This window comes from Schistocerca nitens, chromosome 5, assembly GCF_023898315.1.
Source record: "Schistocerca nitens isolate TAMUIC-IGC-003100 chromosome 5, iqSchNite1.1, whole genome shotgun sequence".
Classification (NCBI taxonomy): Eukaryota; Metazoa; Arthropoda; class Insecta; order Orthoptera; family Acrididae; genus Schistocerca; species Schistocerca nitens.
In genome coordinates this window covers 101874012-101896908 of record NC_064618.1, presented here as the reverse complement: position 1 = coordinate 101896908, position 22897 = coordinate 101874012, and the positions used below count along the sequence as shown (strand labels likewise).

Below are 22897 nucleotides of genomic sequence, written 5' to 3'. Positions count from 1 at the left end.
GCTGACGAACTTTACGCCTTATCAGTGTTATTTGGATCCTTACGACGTGGTCGAATTCTTGGCCGCCTCTCACGCAGATGACGTACACGATCTTATTGTTACTTCTCCTTCTCACAAATCACCAGGTATGGGTGGGCTCTCCAAGGAATTTTATGTGCGTTTTTAGCGCCAAAGTGGGGAAAATTATGTTGAAACCTAAACATCCCGGTCGTAATACTGTTGATAATATGCGTCCTCTCACGGTACTGAATTCTGATTACAAGACAGTGGCGAGGTCGGTAAATCGCAGGAAGTCTGCCTTGCTGGCTACTGTCGTTGGTCAATATCAGAGTTTCCAGAATGAGATTTTCACTCTTCAGCGGAGTGTGCGCTGATATGAACCTTCCTGGCAGATTAAAACTGTTTGCCGGACCAAGACTCGAACTCGGGAACTTTTCCTTTCGCGGGCAAGTGCTCTACCAACTGAGCTACCCAAGCACGACTCACGCCCCGTCCTCACAGCTTTACTTCCGCCAGTACCTCGCCTCCTACCTTCCAAACTTCACAGAAGCTCTCCTGCGAACCTTGCAGAACTAGCACTCCTGAAAGAAAGGATATTGCGGAGACATGGCTTAGCCACAGCCTAGGGGATGTTTGCAGAATGAGGTTTTCACTCTGCAGCGGAGTGTGCGCTGATATGAAACTTCCTGGCAGATTAAAACTGTTTGCCGGACCGAGACTCGAACTCGGGACCTTTGCCTTTCGCGGGCAAGTGCTCTACCAACTGAGCTACCCAAGCACGACTCACGTCCCTGCCCGCGAAAGGCAAAGGTCCCGAGTTCGAGTCTCGGTCCGGCAAACAGTTTTAATCTGCCAGGAAGTTTCAATATCAGAGTTGTCTCCCTGGTCTCTCTGTTCTTACCCCTGTGGCCGAATATCGTGATGTGCTTTCGGTTGCTTCCGTTACTTCTGTCCAGCGTGCCTTTGCCTTTCTGGATTTTAATAAAACTTTCGATTGTGGAAATCGTGACTCTCTGCTTCGGATTTTTCAGATGATCGGGTTTACTGTTGAGGCTCGCAGAGTGTTGTCGTACATGTTCACAGGTATTGCAGCTTCGTTATATGTGAATGGGCAACTGACGCCACCAATTCTCTCTCGGGGAGCGCCACAGAAGAGCCCGCTCTCGATGACTTTGATTGTGTTATCTCTGGAACCTGTGTTTCTGGAGGTCGTGTCCGAGCTGCAGGGTTGGACGCTTTCTAGAATGACCGTCGATGTTCGCGCGTACGCTAGTTTTACTCTGTCGGCGTGCAGAGATACCTCTGCTGAAGGCGATCATCGATTGCCGTGTCTCGGGAGCGCGACTTAGCGAGGGCAAAACTAAACTCCTTAATTTACTGGGTTTCGATGGAGCAGTAATCACGTGCGACACTGCTGTGGATCGTCTCGCGACACTAGGAGTTGTTATTGGTCGCTGTCCGCTCCACATGACGAATCTCAGTTGGAATTCGGTTACTGATAAGGTTCAGGGGGCGTTACTGGAAAATGAACGTCGCTCTCTTACCCTTGTTCAGAAGGTACGAATTCTGGGTACGTATGTGTCGTGCAAGGCATGTTGTATCGCACAACTTTCCTGATTCCCTCTATAATGGCTAAGCAACTGAAGTAGCTGTCTGGATGGAAGCGTCTTATTTTCAGGTTACGATACGAGACTGTGACGAAGCCACCTTCCCTGGGCAGATTGGGCCACCGTCAGGTTGGTTTGCGGAGTATGGATGTAGGTGTAGAAGAGGAAGGCGGCTTTTTATTCTTCTTTTTCTTTTTACGATTTCTAAGGAGTCACATACCTCTGTCTCAGCTGTTCACCTTAGTGCGTCCAGCGAGTCTTGATCCCCCCGTTGATGTTGATCGTCTGCATTTTAAGCTGAAACACATTCAACTGTTCTCTCTAGCCGAGAGCTATTTGCGGGGCCGACGTGTTGCAGCGGCTGGTACTCACGACCAAGTTTTTGTTGACTCGCTGGGAAGGTATACCACAACCCAATCCACTTGCACAATTATCACCACATCTTTCCTGGAAAATTGTGTCGACCATCACAAGACTCACGGTTTTGTCAATGGCAGCGGCCTCCTCCTGGTACAGGGCGGTCAACGATGTGATTCCACCAATGAGTTTTTATATCTTATCAGGATTAGTGACACAGGTAAATGCAGTAGTTGTGTATCCCCAGATACGCTGCAGTACCTATTGTGGTCACCTAGCAATCTGATCCTGGCTCAAGAAGCAATTGGCTTTCCTCACTCGCTCTGATGAATACTGTAATTTGGCTGGTAGGTCATTTTATATGTTTTGTCATTCCTGGTGAAGGAAATGATGACAATTTAGCTTCTCACCAGATTGATTCTACGGTTTACTGATCCTGACTGCAGCTGCCCCAAATTCGAGATCTCTTTGCCAATATGCTTAATCCTGCCTTTCAGGGCGTTGGGTACCTCCAGCAGCAGCTGCTGCTGCCTTCATTCAGTTTTCCTCTGAATTCCTTCCTTCCACGCGATCGTTATTACTTTAGGAAACTTACACAACACCAAACAAAAAATAAGAAGATATGAAACTATGTTAAAAATGTGGTTTCACGGATTAATACTAGTTTCTTAATTGCGATATATGAGTTCGACTCCCGCAGTAAGGTGTAAATCAGTACACAGTCGCTGCCGAGTGAAAAATTATGGATCAGCATGGATTGTTGTAGTGTTGCTCTTCAATTTCAGGAACTGTCCTCCGAGGATCCATTTTATCATTTAAATCCTCATTTTATTTACAGTGGTCTAGCTCCATAGTATGGTATTGGGTTGTGGCCATTTCAATGTGTACCAACAATGGTGTCATGTGTTTGTCAACAAACAAGTAATTACATTAGTAAGTTTATTGTATGAGGAGAAAGTTAAAACTTTATTGCTATCTCTCTTACATTGAAACACGTATGTTTCATATGTATTCATTACCAGCGATGGCGAGGCATGACAGAATCTCTGACCAGAGAGTTATTTATCGTTGCTAGTCTGCGCTTGACCGCGCGAGACGACAGTTGTACTCTGTCTGCAGGAGTCTTCAGTTGCACTCTGTCTGCAGTTGGACAGTTGTACTCTGTCTGTAGTAGTAGTCAGTCGACAGTAGTAGCGAGTGGACGGTTGTACTGAGCAGGCGTCGGCATGCGTCGACGGCGTGCTCTTCTTGTGACTCTTGTCAGGATTGAGGTGGACGATGTGTATTGTTGTTGAAGGTAATGAAGCAGCATTGCGCAAATCTAATAATGTATGTTAATTGTAATTAATTTGTTCAAAAAATGCCCCTTGTTCAAAAAATGCCCCAATAATAATTTTTTTTTATAAAGTAACTGTTTTAAAGAAAAAGATTCATTTCAATTTAAAGAATATTTTCTATGCATTTCCTCCAAGAATCAAAGTTAAATATACGCCAGCATTGCACGAAGCTGTGTCGATAAATAAGAGCAGATATAGATGCAGTTTTTACTGAGGTAAGAATTTTTGGTTTTTTATTCAGAATACAGGGCCGAAGGTCAGCGCTGCTGTCCTTATAAAATTTATCAGGTTTAATTATTTCTGTTAGGGAGTTATATTTCCTATATGGTTCATTATTTAATTGATATTATTGTGGTTTTTGGTCAATTTTCATTTATCAATTTTGTGGGGAGTTTACATTTGGCTCCATATTGCATTCCTATTTAACAATATTATTTGCGGGGAGGATACGCTTGGCTCCAATTTGCATTTATAATTTAACATTTTTCGTGTGGAGAGGTTACACTTGACGACATCCGGACCAGGATCGTATTTCTTTGTGAATCTTCTGATAAGTAGTCATATATCTGCTCTTATTTACTTAAATATAATTAGCATTTGGCGCAACACATTTACTAATTTTGTGACTTTCTTTCACAGATCATCGGCAATCTGTTGCTCTTTGTTGTATTTGTGTTTGTTGCTTTTTGCATTGTGCTTATTTCATTTGTGATTAATTTGTTTTGAGAAAAATGCCGCGAAAAACTGTTAACAGTACATCGCGATGTGTAATGAATGAAATAGCCGATTAATAATTTGAACGATAGTACTAGTGACTCACAGTGCAATGATGACAATCCTCCGTTTACTGACAATCAGTGCGTTCCAACCACTAATATTGATTTTGATCCTAGTGATGAACAGACGTATTCAATTGTGTCCTCTGTTAATTTGACGACAATTGATGGGCGTTCTGTTGCAATGAACGCTGCCCAGCTTGACACACCCGGTTTGCATGGTTTACGTGACGAACAGACAAACTTTTCTAATGAAAATGAACAGAGTAATCAGAGTACGACAGATTTATTTAATTCCGGTGTAGTGACTAACAGTGCTCATCCGATTGGCAAACATTTTCAAGAATCACAAAATGACCGATTGGTTACACAAAATGTGACAATTGCAGGTACGTCATCAAACACCACAGAGAATAGAGTAGGTAATGTTACTGTGGGTCAAGTTATGGTATTTTTTAAACAACTTAATGAAAGTTTCGACAACCATTGCAAACAATTTAATGAAAAACTCAAACAACTTAATGAATCGTACAAACAACGTAATGAAAGTTTCGACAACCTTTTCAAACAGTGGAACGAAAAACACGACAACGTAACGAACAGAACAAACAACTTAGTGAACAGATTACAGCCATTACCGTGCAACGCCATGATACTAAGGAACAATTACGTGTGGAAATTAAGGCTTGCGCTAGGAAAAGTAGTGAAGAAATTAGATCTGTTGCTCAAGAATTAAGGGATATGCAAACAGCTACAACAGAATCACAGAGACACGAAAGTAGTGCAGTCACTGAACAATGTTCAGAAAACGCAACACAGATATGCGACGAGTTTAAAGTCACCAGAACTTTCACACACTGTGGATACGGAAGTCGATAAGAAATGTGAACAACAGAACAACCTAATTGACGAACGTATTAAAGTGACAAAAATGAAAATTGTTTCAGTTACTAACACGTCACAGCATACGGCACATTCCGAACATTTGACACACTCACGCAACCAGTGTAATTTGGATAATTTACAGAGAGTGCGCGACTTAAAATCCGGAAAGTTACGCGACCTAAAATCCGAAATGACACAGACAAATAGAATCTCACACAAACCTGAACGTGTTCTCACATTCAGAGACGATAACGATTACGAGCAATTTTTATCTGTAAGAAAATCTAAGGTATTCAAAAATGACAGAGCACAGGTACACGTTTTGAACTGGATACGTCGATCTATTTCTGTAGTTTCACCGCTATTGCGTGTAATGCGAAAACTGGAATTGGACTGGATACAACAATTTTCTTTTGAATTTTCACCGGCATTGCCTGTAATGCAAAAGCTAAAATTTATTTGCAGCGCGTAATAAACCTAAGGGGATTCATAACACTTTAATGAATATGTGCCGTAACGTGCACAGGGCCCCGAGCTGTAGTAGTGCTGTTTCCTCTTTAGTTTTCTGCACTGCTGCCTTCTCTTCTACTATCCTTTATATCTATCAAAACAGCTCTTTAACTATTGCTCTACCTAGTATTAAGAAAAGTTTAATGAAAACCTGATAAGACAAGTTTTACCGAAAGTGACAGTTCTCTTTAGACACTCCCTAAATGACAACTACCGCCGTAATTTTAATAACAGATAAAATTGTAATCATCAGTATGTACAGCATTTTCAGCAATCGTCAAAATTATCAGCAACAGCAAACACATTTTGGTAACAATAGAGGTTTCTCTCCGCAACAGCATGAAAGCCAGCCGGTTAGCATACCTAACCAACAATGCAGTGTGCACGGTCAGCCAAGCTTTAATGTTTCGCCGCGTGCACGTATAGTCTCAGCTCCAACAAATAGTAACGCACGGCAGCAAGGAAATAACTACGTACAGAAAACACACTATTTCAATTCCCGATCGCAATGCGCCATATAGAAATGACTATCATGACAGACGTAAAAACAATGAGCACAATTTTCAGCGTACATTTAATTACAGTCGATCTAATCAGCAGCAAGAACATCCGCCACAGCATATAATCATGAATGAACCAGACAGTAGATATCATCCAGAACGTAATACGTCTGGAAGAAATAACAGTTCAAATAGTCGAAATGCCACAACATCCTCCCGAAAATAATAACACGTCAGATAGAATTTGACTAGATACAGTACAGGTTGCATACTCCAGTAACGCAAGCAATATTTTTGACACGCAGAATCTTGTTCACGAGAATGTTATTTGAAACATGCTTCGTTGAATGCACCACTTTTATCGCACCCAGATCTTACCAGAAATTTTTCCATTGCTACCGACAGTTCTAACACCGCTTTAGGCGTACATATTTTTCAGGAAATTGAAGATGGTTGTACGGTAGTTAAAAACATCGCCTTTGCGAGTCGCATTCTGTCAGCTGCTGAGCGCAATTATTCTGTTACTGAACTTGAAACGTTATGTGTTGTATGGGCTTTTACCAGATTTCGGCATTTTCTTTATGGAAGACATACCACCGTTTACACAGACCATAGAGCTATACAGTTTTTACTTTCGGCTAAATTTACACACGACAGATTAAGCAGGTGGAAACATTATCTACAGGAATTTAATTTTACAATTGTTCACATTCCCGGCACACAAAATATTGTAGCAGACGCACTGTCCCGTTCTCTTAACAACAATCAGCAAGACATCGCAACCAACTTCTGCAAAGCAAACTTGAGCGTCGTGTACATTCGGCAAGTTGCATTTGAAAATTTCATTTCGTCGTCATTACAAGACATAGCACAAGAGCAGAGTAAGGACAACGTATGGAAGGAGATTAAACACCTTTGGCAAGATAGGAATAATGTTGCCGTTAGAAACCATTACACTGTACCCAATAATATTCTGTTTCGCGACTCTCATCCTGACAGCAACAATTGGTTATTATGTATTCCTGACGAGCTTGTTAACAAATTACTCATTTAAGTTACGCACATTACGGAGCCAGAAAATGTTTTCTTATACTGAGACAAAACTGTTATTTTACCAACATGGAGAAACGTATTCGACGAGTTTTAGCGTCATGTAAAATCTGCCAGAAAGCTAAATCAGACACGACTTCACATATTCCTCCATTACATCCCATTGTGCCTGTTAAATTAAGACATATGGCCGCTGTAGACATTTTTGGTCCGATTCCCAGAACTAATAGAGGTTTTTGCTACATCTTTGTCGCTGTTGAACTCGCTTCAAAATTTGTTACCTTCACTCCGTTACGCAAAGCTACTGCTAAAACTGTTTCGAAAGCATTTGTAAAACATTTTCTATTTCATGTAGGGCATGTGTTGAAAGTAATTGCCGACAATGGATCATAGTTTCGATGTGCTATATGGACACGTATGTTACGAGTTAGAAACATTTCTCCGATCTATATATCCAGGTACCATGCTTCTTCGAACCCTTGTGAACGATTAATGAAAGAAACTGGTAAACTGTGTAGAATATACTGCCATAAAAGACATATTGATTGGGATACACACATACTCTCATTCCAGGATGTAATTAATTCCATACCAAATGAATCCACTATGCTATCTCCGTCTGTTATACTGAAAAATGTAGAACCACCTAACAAAATTAAAGAATTGGTGAACTTTCCTACATCTCGTCGACTACGACACCATGAAATAATTGACATTGCGCTGAATACCATCAAACGTGCCGCAGAGCGCCGGAGAAGACAGCAAAAACAGGTTTGTACACGCCGTGACTTTCACATTGGACAGAAGATATTAGTACGTACACACTATTTGTCCATAAAGGAAAAGGTAGGTGCAGTAAATTTGAACTTCTATACGCAGGTCCATATCGGATTCGCAGCATTCCTCACCCCAATGTTGTACACGTCGAAACTTTGAGAACCAGAAAATCCAAAGGAAACCACCACATATCGAATATTAAACCTTTTATTGAATGAAGATACTTTTTGATTTATCAGACTGTAATGCCATTTCCTATTTTTATGACCACTTATGCATTTATATTCACATGAATACTTACTGATGATTGTCGTATTTTTTCTTGGAAAGTGCCCGGCAAGGTAAGTTTAGCAGGTCGCTTTTCTTGTCGTTACATATCAGACCGTGCACATTTTTCCAGATAAATTTACGTATCTTATGAATAATTATGCAATTTTATCTAGTGACATATTAATTTTATTAAATTCTCTCTCCATTAAAGTCTTTAATTCTCGCCTCTATTAACTACACAACATACAAGCTCAACACAAAGAAGGTCACATTTCTTGTCATCATTTTTTATGTATGTACGATTGTTTCATGTTTTGTTTGTATGGACTATGAAATAGTTAAGATATAACAAACACCAGTTAACTTTAACATTTTTGCCTTATGATATCTCGACATCGTGACTATTTTACACTTTTTTTTTTTTTTTTTTTTTTTTTTTTTGCTGTCACATTTTGATACACTGTGTAGATTTTTGCCTCTGAACACTGTCGATGTTTTTGACATATTACGTTTCTGTCATGCTATGCTGTATGCTGAATTATGTTACTATAAACCAGTCTTTATTTAGTGAGTATATGATTTGAATGCAAGACATTAATCTTTGTTCATCATTTTCAGAATGAAATAACGTGTAAATGAAATAAATTAAACGGAAATGGGAATTTCACCTTCGGAAAGAACGAAAGAAAATGCAGTACCTCATGAGGAAGAGTAAATGGATCAGAATTAACAAGCATTAACAAGAATATACTATACACATCGTAGAATAGCAGTCTTGACTAATTTTTTCTTTCAGAATACGAGGCGATTGATGCAGGCTGTCAGACAGAACTACACATCTTAGTTTTAGTGAGGAAACATGCTAGAAATAAGGAATAGTTGTATAATGAATAATGAAGTGACTTTTTTTGCAGATGATAATGAATGATGATGAATAATGATGAAGAATATGCTACTATGGATAATGAAGTTTCTCTTTATAGGTGATGATAATAATGGAGTTATGATAATATGGAGAATGAAGTTTTTTCTTTACAGATGAGGATAATGTTGAAGTTTATGTATTTATGCTATGTAGTTATTTAAGTATTTGTAGCAGTTCGTTTTGACAGTATGTGTTATATTGCATAGTATGATGACTGAAGGTTTTGGAAAGGACAGCTAGGGAACACATTTTTTTATACACATTTCAGTACCTGTTAATTCGAAGTTCACTACTTTTCAGCATAAAATGCGTTTCTTCTTTCAGTTTAGTAATCCATTTTTGTATATTTTGCAGGAGAAATTATTTATGAAATTAATGTGCTATAAGCAGTTGTTCATTAAACCCATGTCATTTATGAATGTGATTAAATATACTCTACTTGTTTCACAACCTTGCTACAGCTGACTCATGACGAATGACGTTACACATCTTCATTTGCAGCAATAACTCAAAAGCAAATATTTTCATTCCCCAGTAATTACCTAACGCAATACATCGCTAGAAAAAAAAATGCTTTGCAACTTGCCAATGTCTGCCAATGATTTTTATAATTAGATTAATTATGTGCATTATTCTGTAATACTATGTCACTTATTAACTCCTGTTTTCAATGATGACTTCTGATGGTTTGTAATTAGGCAATTAGTGCCAATGTTCTCTGTAAAACGTCTCATGAATATTATTATGTAATACTATGTCATTTATTAGCTCCTGTTTTCAATGATGACTTCTGATGGTTTGTAATTAGACAATGAATGCCAATGTTCTCTGTAAAACTACTCATGAACATTATTCTGTAATACTACATACATGGTACAGAAATGTTCACTAACTGGGCAATGAGTGCCACCCATTACTAGTGTAATTCTCAATGAAGACTAGTATGTGACTTAGTGTCCTTCACCTTCTAACCTAATTACCTGGAATTACTGCAATATCCGTTTGTCCTGTATATCCTCATGATCATGGATCACTATATTTGGTTTTTGGACTAATTCAACTTTCGTGTACCAGACAAGAACGTGGTGTTGACACGACATGCTGTCCACCACCATGAGCGATGGAGATGCTATTATACTCCCACTGTTTGGTGTACCTAATGAACTACCAAATGGATAACATGGAATATTACTACGGCATTTCAGTGTCTTGGCTACGCTGATTAATACTTCTGGGAAAGGAACTTTAGATTGCCTCACTTGGTGTTGTGCTTCTGTAGAAAGATATGGACTTTTAGTGCAGCTGCGTGCAACTTAAAGTGCTACAACCATGATGCAATCCTTCCCTTTCCTGTCCTAATTCTTGTAACATATTAAAAATCATTTTGTTATCATGATTTGTATTCATGGCCTATTCATTTTGTGATTAGCTGATATGTTCTGAACTACAGTGCATGTGCATTTTTGCCATTTGTGAATATGTTTTGTACTCACTGTATATATATTTTGTCATTGCCTGATATATTCTGTACTCAGTGCATGTGCACTGTATTTTATTTCATCTTATGCACTTATATATATATGTATATATTTTGTGATTCTAAAGTTAATTAATTATGAAAAATTTCTTGCTCATGGCAAGTCCAAATGACTCACCATCGCTGCGAAATTTTTGCCCTCCCAGTGGAGGGTTATGAAACACGTATGTTTCATATGTATTCATTACCAGCGATGGCGAGGCATGACAGAATCTCTGACCAGAGAGTTATTTATCGTTGCTAGTCTGCGCTTGACCGCGCGAGACGACAGTTGTACTCTGTCTGCAGGAGTCTTCAGTTGCACTCTGTCTGCAGTTGGACAGTTGTACTCTGTCTGTAGTAGTAGTCAGTCGACAGTAGTAGCGAGTGGACGGTTGTACTGAGCAGGCGTCGGCATGCGTCGACGGCGTGCTCTTCTTGTGACTCTGGTCAGGATTGAGGTGGACGATGTGTATTGTTGTTGAAGGTAATGAAGCAGCATTGCGCAAATCTAATAATGTATGTTAATTGTAATTAATTTGTTCAAAAAATGCCCCTTGTTCAAAAAATGCCCCAATAATATTTTTTTTTTATAAAGTAACTGTTTTAAAGAAAAAGATTCATTTCAATTTAAAGAATATTTTCTATGCATTTCCTCCAAGAATCAAAGTTAAATATACGCCAGCATTGCACGAAGCTGTGTCGATAAATAAGAGCAGATATAGATGCAGTTTTTACTGAGGTAAGAATTTTTGGTTTTTTATTCAGAATACAGGGCCGAAGGTCAGCGCTGCTGTCCTTATAAAAATTTATCAGGTTTAATTATTTCTGTTAGGAAGTTACATTTCCTATATGGTCATTATTTAATTGATATCATTGTGGTTTTTGGTCAATTTTCATTTATCAACTTTGTGGGGAGTTTACATTTGGCTCCAATTTGCATTCCTATTTAACAATATTATTTGCGGGGAGGTTACGCTTGGCTCCAATTTGCGTTTATAATTTAACATTTTTCGTGTGGAGAGGTTACAACATATGGCTGAAATGAACATTATGTCCCCGTCACTAGTGACACATTTTTAAGTTCTTCCAAATCACCTATAGATGGTGCAGTTCAGATTTCATATTACCATTTTTTTCTTTAAATTCTCTCTATTTTCTCAAAGTACTGGGATTTTCTGTGCGTCTGGACCAATTCAGGAACATATACATTGAGCAAAATATGGAGGACATAGGTTGCAAGTGCTACTATCAGATGAAAAGGTTGGCATAGGAGAAAAATTCTTGATGGGCCGCGTCAAACCAGTCAGAAGAATACATCGCACAACAGATTAAAAAAAAGAAAAAGATGTTCTTTTACGAAAAAAACCATTGAACTTATATCTTATTGTACATATTCAGCAGCTTTATCGCCTTAAAACTTCCCCTTCTTGCCTGGTGTGAAACACAAAATTCCACAAGAAGATGAAGAGTCGAAAACCATGTTTTATACGTGGAAAATGTTTCAGGAATTGGTTTGGACGCATACAGAATCCGAGTAATTTGAGAACAGTGTTTTTCCTGATTAGACTGAGTTACATCTGCTCTTTCTTCCTTTGTTCCTTTTGCAACTTTGCTATTTGTTGCTATTTCGTTATTTGTGCCCCCACTTTCTCTTCGTTTAGATTCAACCTCTGAATCTGTCCCACCTGATTCACCTCACTGTCATAATGACTATACACCTCCTTTTCTGCCAGCTCTTTTCTTGTTGCCAAAGTTTCACCGTATTCCTTTTCTTTTAATTTTTTCTCTATCCCTAATGACAGTATCAGTATCTACTTTGTTTGTTTGCACTTCCAATTTAGTTATTGATGTAGCAAACTATTCACCAACTTCCTTGTTGTCAAGGCTAGTTTCCTTCACAATTGGCATTATTTCCGTACCTAAATACGTACTCATGTGTCTTAATTCGTTCCTCAAATAAAATACACTGGTATTCATAGACTTCATTTCCTATATCATTTACTTAGAGTTTGCTCTCAAAGAATCTGTTTTTTACTAAAATCATTCTATGTTTGCTTTCAGTATTCATTTCAAAAATTCTGATGCTGTTTGCAATCCTCCTATAAATCGTTAAAAACCTTTGATACTGATTTTTGTTGTGTAGTGCTAATTTCGACTTTGTGCCTATATTCAGTTTAAATGTGAACAACTCTCTTATTATCCAGCAAGATAGCTAAATACGTGACACTTGTGACTGTCTAGTTTAAACATAACTGTTTGTACAGATAAGTGGTTTCATTACTAGACACTTCTGGCACTTAGGACGCCACTAGTAATGGTAGATCCTGGCTGCTCTCTTCTGGCTAGTCAAACTGAAATATAATTAGCTTTCGTTTTGTTGATTGAGATTCTGTGACTCTTTCCACTTAGATGTTGCCAGCAGTTAAACTTCATGCGGAAAACTAAACGGTTAGTGGTATTGTCGATTTGGGTTCATATGGTTTCGCTACTGATATTAGTGTTTATGTGCGACCTCGCTATGTCGACCACCCGATCGCGGACAAAAGGCTTATACTTGTCACTTTCTACAAAGGGAAGGTGGTTTGCATTCAAGACGTCATTTCTACGTAACTGAAACCCCCACACAGCCGGTGCGACCGGCTAATAATTGTTTAGTAGTAAAAAACTACCGATGGTAGCTCTTGGAACAGTACTGGCGCCTTGTACTACAAACTGCTAGATTTCACTGGATAATTAGCAACACCAACAGTACTAAAGCCAGGAAGGCAATCTACAGACTTGAAAAAAGTCGGGAATCATATTCATGCACACAAACAGAGAAAAGTCTACTGACAAACCTAAATAAAAAGTGGAAAGACCCAGTGGTGGGGTTTCTGAAAATAGTTGCAGTGGGAGTAATTCATTTAGTTATACAGACTTGCAATGCATTAAAATTATGTTATTCAGATGAACAGGTTTAGAGAAGCTGGAATTCATCATGTTAGAAATCAGTTACGAAATACTGACTGAATTACCTGATCCACTAAGTATCGGATCACTGGCTGATAGACTGTTTCTTCCAGTCTGATGGATGTTATTCACTTCTGGTGTCGGATCACTGACTAAATAGTGTCATTGTTCCAGTCTGATGGACGTTATTTGTTTCTTGGAAACATCAACGACACGGTATCTCTGGTGACAGTACTTCTCCTGCCGTTTAGATGCATTTTTTGAGTCAAATAGCCAAGTGTGGTAGTCGCAAGCGGGTCGATCATACTGTATATAGCAATTACAAAATGCTGTCGATATCCAGTCAGCAGCTTTATCAACTCATTTGTAAATCCCCCTGTGGACACGTGGTACATCCACTATTATCTTTGTCAGGGAAACAACTGACTGTCATAGAAGTAACTGAATCACAATTATGTAAACAGTGTAACAATGACCACCCACCACCTTACTAACGAAGACAATTGTGGATACTGTCGAATGTTATGAGTTTTACAGAGAATTAATCCCCAGAATATTTAATACAAGTAATCCATCTTGAAAGGTGTAACATTTACGTATGGATCATAACTTCATCTTTTGTCGAAGAAGATGTATGTTAAAATGAAGAGAGTTCGAAAAGAATACAATGAATAGAAAGCAGGGAAAGGAGGGCAAGAAGGAAGACTGTGAGAAAGCCATCGCAGAAGACGTAGTTGGTCAGTGGGTCATCTGCTAATGATTCCATGAATAGTCACGCAGGCACTGTATGGAACAGTAAAAAGTCTGGAGGCAGCAAAATTTGTAGTGTACTAAATACACTATATGAAATTATGACTGAGTTGGGTATGTGAGGGGTGAAGCAGTTATCGAAAGATGAAAAGTGGTAAAAACATGAAATCAGTTGAAGACTAATTGAAATATTGGTGACCGCATATAACCATCTACATCTACATGATTACTCTGCGGTTCACAAGTAAGTCATGGAAAACGGTTCATCACACAACCTTCAAGATACACTCCTGGAAATGGAAAAAAGAACACATTGACACCGGTGTGTCAGACCCACCATACTTGCTCCGGACACTGCGAGAGGGCTGTACAAGCAATGATCACACGCACGGCACAGCGGACACACCAGGAACCGCGGTATTGGCCGTCGAATGGCGCTAGCTGCGCAGCATTTGTGCACCGCCGCCGTCAGTGTCAGCCAGTTTGCCGTGGCATACGGAGCTCCATCGCAGTCTTTAACACTGGTAGCATGCCGCGACAGCGTGGACATGAACCGTATGTGCAGTTGACGGACTTTGAGCGAGGGCGTATAGTGGGCATGCGGGAGGCCGAGTGGACGTACCGCCGAATTGCTCAACACGTGGGGCGTGAGGTCTCCACAGTACATCGATGTTGTCGCCAGTGGTCGGCGGAAGGTGCACGTGCCCGTCGACCTGGGACCGGACCGCAGCGACGCACGGATGCACGCCAAGACCGTAGGATCCTACGCAGTGCCGTAGGGGACCGCACCGCCACTTCCCAGCAAATTAGGGACACTGTTGCTCCTGGGGTATCGGCGAGGACCATTCGCAACCGTCTCCATGAAGCTGGGCTACGGTCCTGCACACCGTTAGGCCGTCTTCCGCTCACGCTCCAACATCGTGCAGCCCGCCTCCAGTGGTGTCGCGACAGGCGTGAATGGAGGGACGAATGGAGACGTGTCGTCTTCAGCGATGAGAGTCGCTTCTGCCTTGGTGCCAATGATGGTCGTATGCGTGTTTGGCGCCGTGCAGGTGAGCGCCACAATCAGGACTGCATACGACCGAGGCACACAGGGCCAACACCCGGCATCATGGTGTGGGGAGCGATCTCCTACACTGGCCGTACACCACTGGTGATCGTCGAGGGGACACTGAATAGTGCACGGTACATCCAAACCGTCATCGAACCCATCGTTCTACCATTCCTAGACCGGCAAGGGAACTTGCTGTTCCAACAGGACAATGCACGTCCGCATGTATCCCGTGCCACCCAACGTGCTCTAGAAGGTGTAAGTCAACTACCCTGGCCAGCAAGATCTCCGGATCTGTCCCCCATTGAGCATGTTTGGGACTGGATGAAGCGTCGTCTCACGCGGTCTGCACGTCCAGCACGAACGCTGGTCCAACTGAGGCGCCAGGTGGAAATGGCGTGGCAAGCCGTTCCACAGGACTACATCCAGCATCTCTACGATCGTCTCCATGGGAGAATAGCAGCCTGCATTGCTGCGAAAGGTGGATATACACTGTACTAGTGCCGACATTGTACATGCTCTGTTGCCTGTGTCTATGTGCCTGTGGTTCTGTCAGTGTGATCATGTGATGTATCTGACCCCAGGAATGTGTCAATAAAGTTTCCCCTTCCTGGGACAATGAATTCACGGTGTTCTTATTTCAATTTCCAGGAGTGTATTTCTCTAGCGGGATCCTGTACAATAGTGCCCAGGAAAAACGAACACGTAAATCTTTGCGTGTGAGCTGCGATTTCCCTTATTTTATTGTGGTGATCGTTTTTCCCTGTGTGCGTGGGTGTCAACAAAATATTTTACCAATCGGATCAGAAAATTTGACACTGAAATTTGATGAGAAGATACTCCTGCAACGACAAACGCCTTTGTTTCCCAATCCCAATTCCCGTATTATATCCCAATTCTCCAAAAGAGGACGGATAAGAGTAGCGCAGACAGTCTCTTTAGTAGACCTGTTACATTTTCCAAGCGTTTTGCTTATAAAAACAGTCTTTGGCTCACTTTCCCCTTAACATTACCTATGTGGTCGTTTCAGTTTAAGTTATTAGTAATTGTAATCCATAAATATTTAGTTTAATTAGCAGGTTTAAGATTTGTTTGATTTATCTCATAACCGAATTTTAGCAGGTTCCTTTCAGAACTCATGTACATGACTTCACACTTTCCACTATTTAGAGTAAACTGTCGCTTTTGGCACCTTGCAGGTATCTTGTATAAACAATTTTGCAAGTGGTCTTGATTATCTGGTAGCTTTAGAAGAACGATAAAGGACAGCATCGTCTGCAAACGACATAAGTGGGCTACACAGATTGTTTACCAAATCATGTATGTAGATCAGGAACAGCAAAGAGCCTATCGCAGTTTCTTGGGAGACGCCAGATACTACTTCTCTTTTACTCGGTGACATTCCATCAATTACTACTGCCTGTGTTCTCGCTAACAGGAAATCACGAATCCAGTGCCGCAGCTGAGATACTCCGTAGACACGTAGTTTGATTAAAAGTCGCTTGTGAGGAATGGTGTACAAGGACTTTTGCATATCTATAAATATGGAATCAGTTTGACCTCCCCTGTCGATGGTACTCACTACTTTCTGTGCCTCGAGAGTTAGCTGTGGTTCAAGAGAATTATATTTTCTGAATTCATATTGGCTATTTATCAATATTTTCTTCTACGTAATTCATAATGTTGGAACGTAGTACATGAACCAAAATCCTACTGCAAATAGACGTTAGTGATGTGTGTCTGTAATTCAGCGGATAACTCCTATTTCCTTTCTACATTGATGTGGCCTTTGCCGCTTTCCAGTCTTTAGTTGTGGATCTTTCGACGAGTGGTGGTTGTATATCATTGCTAAGTAGCTACACAACGAGAATTAACAGATTTTGAACGCGGAGTGGTAGTTGGAGCTTGAGTCATGGGACAGTTCGTTTCGGAAATCATTAGCGAATACAGTATTACGAGATCCACAGTGTCAAGAGTGTGCCGAGAATAGTAAATTTCTCAAGCATTACCCCTCCGACGGACAACGCAATGGCACGACTTAACGACCTCGAGCAGTAGCGTTTGCGCAGAGTTTTCAGTGTCAACAGACAAGCAACATTACGTGAAATAACGGGAGAAACCAATGTGGGACGTGTGACGAACGTATCCGTTTATAGCGTGTGGCTAAATTTTCTGGTACCGCGCGCCGCGGAATTTGAATCCCCGCCAGATGTCATGGACGTCGAAGACCCCTAGAGGTCTCTGCACCATCGCGCCATAAGCTGTGGCGGCGCACCTCCTGGCCTGCATTTACTGTGAGGGCGCCACAGTGGAACACGTGGTCCCAGCGGCCAATAGCAGCGCCCCCGATTATTTAAGAGCCGGCCTCTCGCTCAGCCAGCGAGTCTAATCGTTGCGTGAGTCTCGACACATCGCCTCGACAAGACAGCCTGTTTATCGTACTTTCATCTCGTTAATCGTGGACGTTTTGGATTCGTCTGGTTGTCTCTGTCACCCCGTTGCGTCTTGCGTGTTGTCGTCGTAAGGTCTTTCTCTATCGTCTGTCGTTGTTTCGTGTCCGGCCTTTCCGTTCGCTTGTTTGTGCATGGGCCGCTCTCCGTTTGGTATTGCCGCGCTTTCTCGGCGACCCCACGACCAGCCCGGTCGCGGTCACAACAGGCTACAAGAAATATGGCTTTAATTTTCTGTGGCAGCAGACGAACTACGAGCATTTTGCTAATAGTACGACATCGTCCGCAGCGCCTTTTCCTGGCTTGTGACCATATTGGTTGGACCCTAGACGACTGGAAAATTCTGGTTCGGCCAGATGAGTATTTCCGTTGGTAAGAGCTGATGATAGGGTTCGAGTGTGGCGCACACCCAAGGAAGGCATGGACCCAAGTTGTCAACAAGGCACTGTGCAAGCTGATGATGGCATCATAATGGTACGGGCTCTGTGTACGCAGAATGGACTGGGTCCTATGGTACAACTGAACCGATCACTGACTGGAAATGGTTATGTTTAGCTACTTAGAGACCTCTGCAGCCATTCACAGACTTCGTGTTCCCAAACAGCGATGGTATTTTTATGGATGATAATGCGCCATCTCACCGATACGCAGTTGTTCGCTATTGCTTTGAAGAACACTCTGGGCAACTCGAGCAAATCATTCGGCCACCCAGATCGCCCGACATGAATCTCGTCGAAAATTTATGGTACATAATTAGGAGGGAAGAAATTATAGACGGCTATAGAGGTAGCGTGGCTCAATATTCCCGCCCAGGACTTGCTAAGACTTGTTGAGTCCATGCCACATAAAGTTGCTCCACTACTCCGGCAATAAAGGAGGTCCGGCACGATATTAGGACGTATCCCTTGACTTTTGTGAGATATGACTACCCGTGATTGTGGAATACCAAAGGAGGTCCGGCACGATACTAGGACGTATCCCTTGACTTTTGTGAGATATGACTACCCGTGATTGTGGAATACCAAAGGAGGTCCGGCACGATATTAGGACGTATACCTTGACTTTTGTGAGATATGACTTACCCGTGATTGTGGAATACCAAGAGGCTTATGAATTAGGTCACTGCAATTATTTTCGACAATTATTTATAAACATATTGAACAGTGTATGAAAACGAATTCTGAACTTCCCATGTTACTTTTGAGCCGTATTTGTGTCCGGCTCTTCGAAAAGCGCGCCAGGCGGTTTGCTTTCGCTTCGCGTCTAGTGTTTCCGGTGGCGCTTTCGGTTTGGCGCGCTGTTTGGATCGCCCGCCCTCTGGCGGGAGGTGAAGCAAGTGTACGGTCGCGTGACGATCGAGGAGTACGTACTGGGCGGTGACCGAGAGAGGTGGTGGCGCGAGCGGGGCCCTGGTGTTGGGGGTCGTCAACTGCTCGCCACGTGCTTTGACCGACCTCTTGGCTGTCAGGGGCTAAGTCTGCCTTACCCGCATGTACGTGGCTTATGAAGCTTAGAAGCCGTGGTGCAGCAGATCAGCGCGTGGGACCGTATGTCTTCTTATCGGCCGTTGAAGCCACTGGCAGCGGTTATCTCTGACGAGCATAAGGAAGTGCAACGGCGATGTGGAGGAGTGTTTTTATAAAGGGGTTTTTCAAATTCTTGTGAAGTGTATGAGTCTCTACACCAGTGGGTTTTTTGGGGTCTTCCCACCACATTTTTCGTTTGCCTGTCCGCGGGAATGTGGCAATTGCTTCTTGGCCGGGCCGTTTCATTCACACCTCGATTGGTTGATTTAGGGTCGGTGTCGTGTGTCTCTGTGGTTCAGAGTCTGTGCAGGCACCGCCCTTGCTACATCTTCTGGTTTTGGGTAACTCGGGGAGATGGTGGCTTGTAATGCAACTTTTGGGGCTGATCTGCTGTGGCCCTGTAGACCACCAATAACTATTCCGACTATTGTGATCTGAGCCCCTTTTGACGTGGCACTGCCTCACCGAGCTAAGGAAATTTTTTTTTTGGGAACTGCCTTTAACGTGAAGGTTTGTTAGCTGGCTTATTCACATTTATCTTGTTACAACTGACAGGTGTAATATAAGTTATTTAATTGGCAAGAGACAACTATTTTAACTTTAGTACAAAATAGCTACTTAAAGGTTTGTTTTACAGAATTGTTCTTTTATACAGGGTGTTAAAAAAAAATACGGCCAAACTTTCAGGAAACATTCCTCGCACACAAATAAAGAAAAGGTGTTGTATGGACATGTGTCCGGAAACGCTTAATTTCCATGTTAGAGCTCATTTTAGTTTTGTCAGTATGTACTGTACTTCCTCGATTCACCGCCATGATTTCATACGGGATACTCTACCTGTGCTGCTAGAACACGTGCCTTTACAAGTACGACACAACATGTGGTTCATGCGCGATGGAGCTCCTGCACATTTCAGTTGAAGTGTTCGTACGCTTCTCAACAACAGATTCGGTGATCGATGGATTGGTAGAGGCGGACCAATTTCATGGCCTCTACGCTCTCCTGACCTCAACCCTCTTGACTTTCATTTATGGGGGCATTTGAAAGCTCTTGTCTACGCAACCCCAGTACCAAATGTAGAGACTCTTCGTGCTCGTATTGTGGACGGCTGTGGTACAATACGCCATTCTACAGGGCTGCACAGCGCATCAGGGATTCCATGCAACGGAGGGTGGATGCATGTATCCTCGCTAACAGAGGACATTTTGAACATTTCCTGTAACAAAGTGTTTGAAGTCATGCTGGTACGTTCTGTTTCTGTGTGTTTCCATTCCATGGTTATGTGATTTGAAGCAATAAATTAGCTCTAACATGGAAAGTAAGCGTTTCCGTACACATGTCTACATAACACATTTTCATTCTTTGTGTGTGAGGAATGTTCCCTGAAAGTTTGGCCATACCTTTTTGTAACACCCTGTATAACTGCTGGTAAAGAAAATTGCATGTTGCACTCATTAGGCATGCTGTCTTAGGGGAAAACAGTGACTGTCTTGTAATATATATATAATGAAGTGCAGATTTTGAAAACAACTGTCCAACGTGCGGTTACGCCTATTTCGGCGACAATACCACACGATATTGTCAAATACACTGAGGAGACAGAAGTCATACACAGATGGCGGTAATATCGCGTACACAAAAAGTTATAATAGGCCAGTGCGTTGGCGGAGCTGTCGTTTGCACTCAGGCGATTCACGGGAAAAGTTTTCCAACGTGATCATGGCTACACAACGGCAATAAACAGATTTTGAATGCGGAGTGGTAGTTGGAGCTAGAGGCATGGGACAGCCCGTTTCGGAAATCGTTAGCGAATTCAGTATTACGAGATCCACAGTTTCAAGAGTGTGCTGATATAGTAAATTTCTCAGGTATTACCCCTCACGACGGACAACGCAAAGGCACGACGGCCTTCTTCTAACGACCGAGAGCAGCAGCATTTGCGCAGAGTTTTCAGTGCCTACAGACAAGCAACACTACGTGAAATAACTGCAGAAATCAATGTGGGACGTGTGACGAACGTATCCCTTTAGAGGGTGCTGCTAAATCTGGCGTTAATTCTCTATGGCAGCAGACGAACGACGAGTGTTTTGGTAATAGTACGACATTGTCCGCGGCGCCACTCCCTGGCTTGTGACTATCGGTTGGACCCTAGACGGGTGGAAAAGTCTGGTTCGACCAGATGAGTATTTCCGTTTGTAAGAGCTGATGATGGGGTTCGAGTGTGGCGCACACCCAACAGTGGTATGGACCCAAGTTGTCAACAAGGCACTGTGCAAGCTGATGATGGCATCATAATGGTACGGGCTCTGTGTACGCAGAATGGACTGGGTCCTATGGTCCAACTGAACCGATCACTAACTGGAAATTGTTATGTTCGGCTACTTAGAGACCATCTGCAGCCATTCACAGACTTCGTGTTCCCAAAAAGCGATGGTATTTTTATGGATGATAATGCGCCATGTCACCGATACGCAATTGTTCACTATTGCTTTGAAGAACACTCTGGGCAACTCGAGCGAATCATTCGGCCACCCAGATCGCCCGACATGAATCTCGTCGAAAATTTATGGGACGTAATTGAGAGGGGAGAAATTATAGACGGCTATAGAGGCAGCGTGGCTCAATATTCCCGCCCGGGACTTGCTAAGACTTGTTGAGTCCATGTCAGATCACGTTGCTCCACTACTCCGGCAAGAAATGAGGTCCGGCACGATATTAGGACGTATCCCTCGACTTTGGTCAACTCCGTGTATTGGAATGTGAGATATGACTACCCGTGATTGTGGAATACCAAGAGGCTTATGAATTAGGTCACTGCAATTATTTTCGACAATTATTTATAAACATATTGAACAGTGTATGAAAACGAATTCTGAACTTCCCATGTTACTTTTGAGCCGTATTTGTGTCCGGCTCTTCGAAAAGCGCGCCAGGCGGTTTGCTTTCGCTTCGCGTCTGGTGTTTCTGGTGGCGCTTTCGGTTTAGCGCGCTGTTTGGATCGCCCGCCCTCTGGCGGGAGGTGGAGCAAGTGTACGGTCGCGTGACGATCGAGGAGTACGTACTGGGCGGTGACCGAGGGAGGTGGTGGCGCGAGCGGGGCCCTGGTGTTGGGGGTCGTCAACTGCTCGCCACGTGCTTTGCCCGACCTCTTGGCTGTCAGGGGCTAAGTCTGCCTTACCCGCATGTACGTGGCTTATGAAGCTTAGAAGCCGTGGTGCAGCGGATCAGCGCGTGGGACCGTGTGTCTTCTTATCGGCCTTTGAAGCCACTGGCAGCGGTTGGCTCTGACGAGCATAAGGAAGTGCAACGGCGCTGTGGTGGAGTGTTTTTATAAAGGGGTTTTTCAAGTTCTATTGAAGTGTATGAGCCTCTTCACCAGTGGGTTTTTTGGGGTCTTCACATTTTTCGTTTGCCTGTCCTCGGAAATGTGGCAATTGCTTCTTGGTCAGGCCGTTTCATTCACACCTCGATTGGGTGATTTAGGGGCTGTATCGTGTGTCTCTGTGATTCAGTCTGTACAGGCACCGCCCTTGCTACATCTTCTGGTTTTGGGTAACTCGGGGAGGTGGTGGCTTGTTATGCAAGTTTTGGGGCTGATCTGCTGTGGCCCTGTAGACCACCAATAACTATTCCGACTGTTGTGATCTGGGCCCCTTTA

The 22897-nt window shown here is 42.4% G+C and overlaps 1 non-coding gene across 1 annotated transcript; it reads right to left on the bottom strand.

Moving 5' to 3' along the window:
- Window positions 1-704: 704 nt before the first annotated feature.
- Trnas-cga (transfer RNA serine (anticodon CGA)) lies at window positions 705-779 on the bottom strand. The gene has a single exon. It is a non-coding gene; the product is annotated as a tRNA-Ser (tRNA).
- Window positions 780-22897: the final 22118 nt, after the last annotated feature.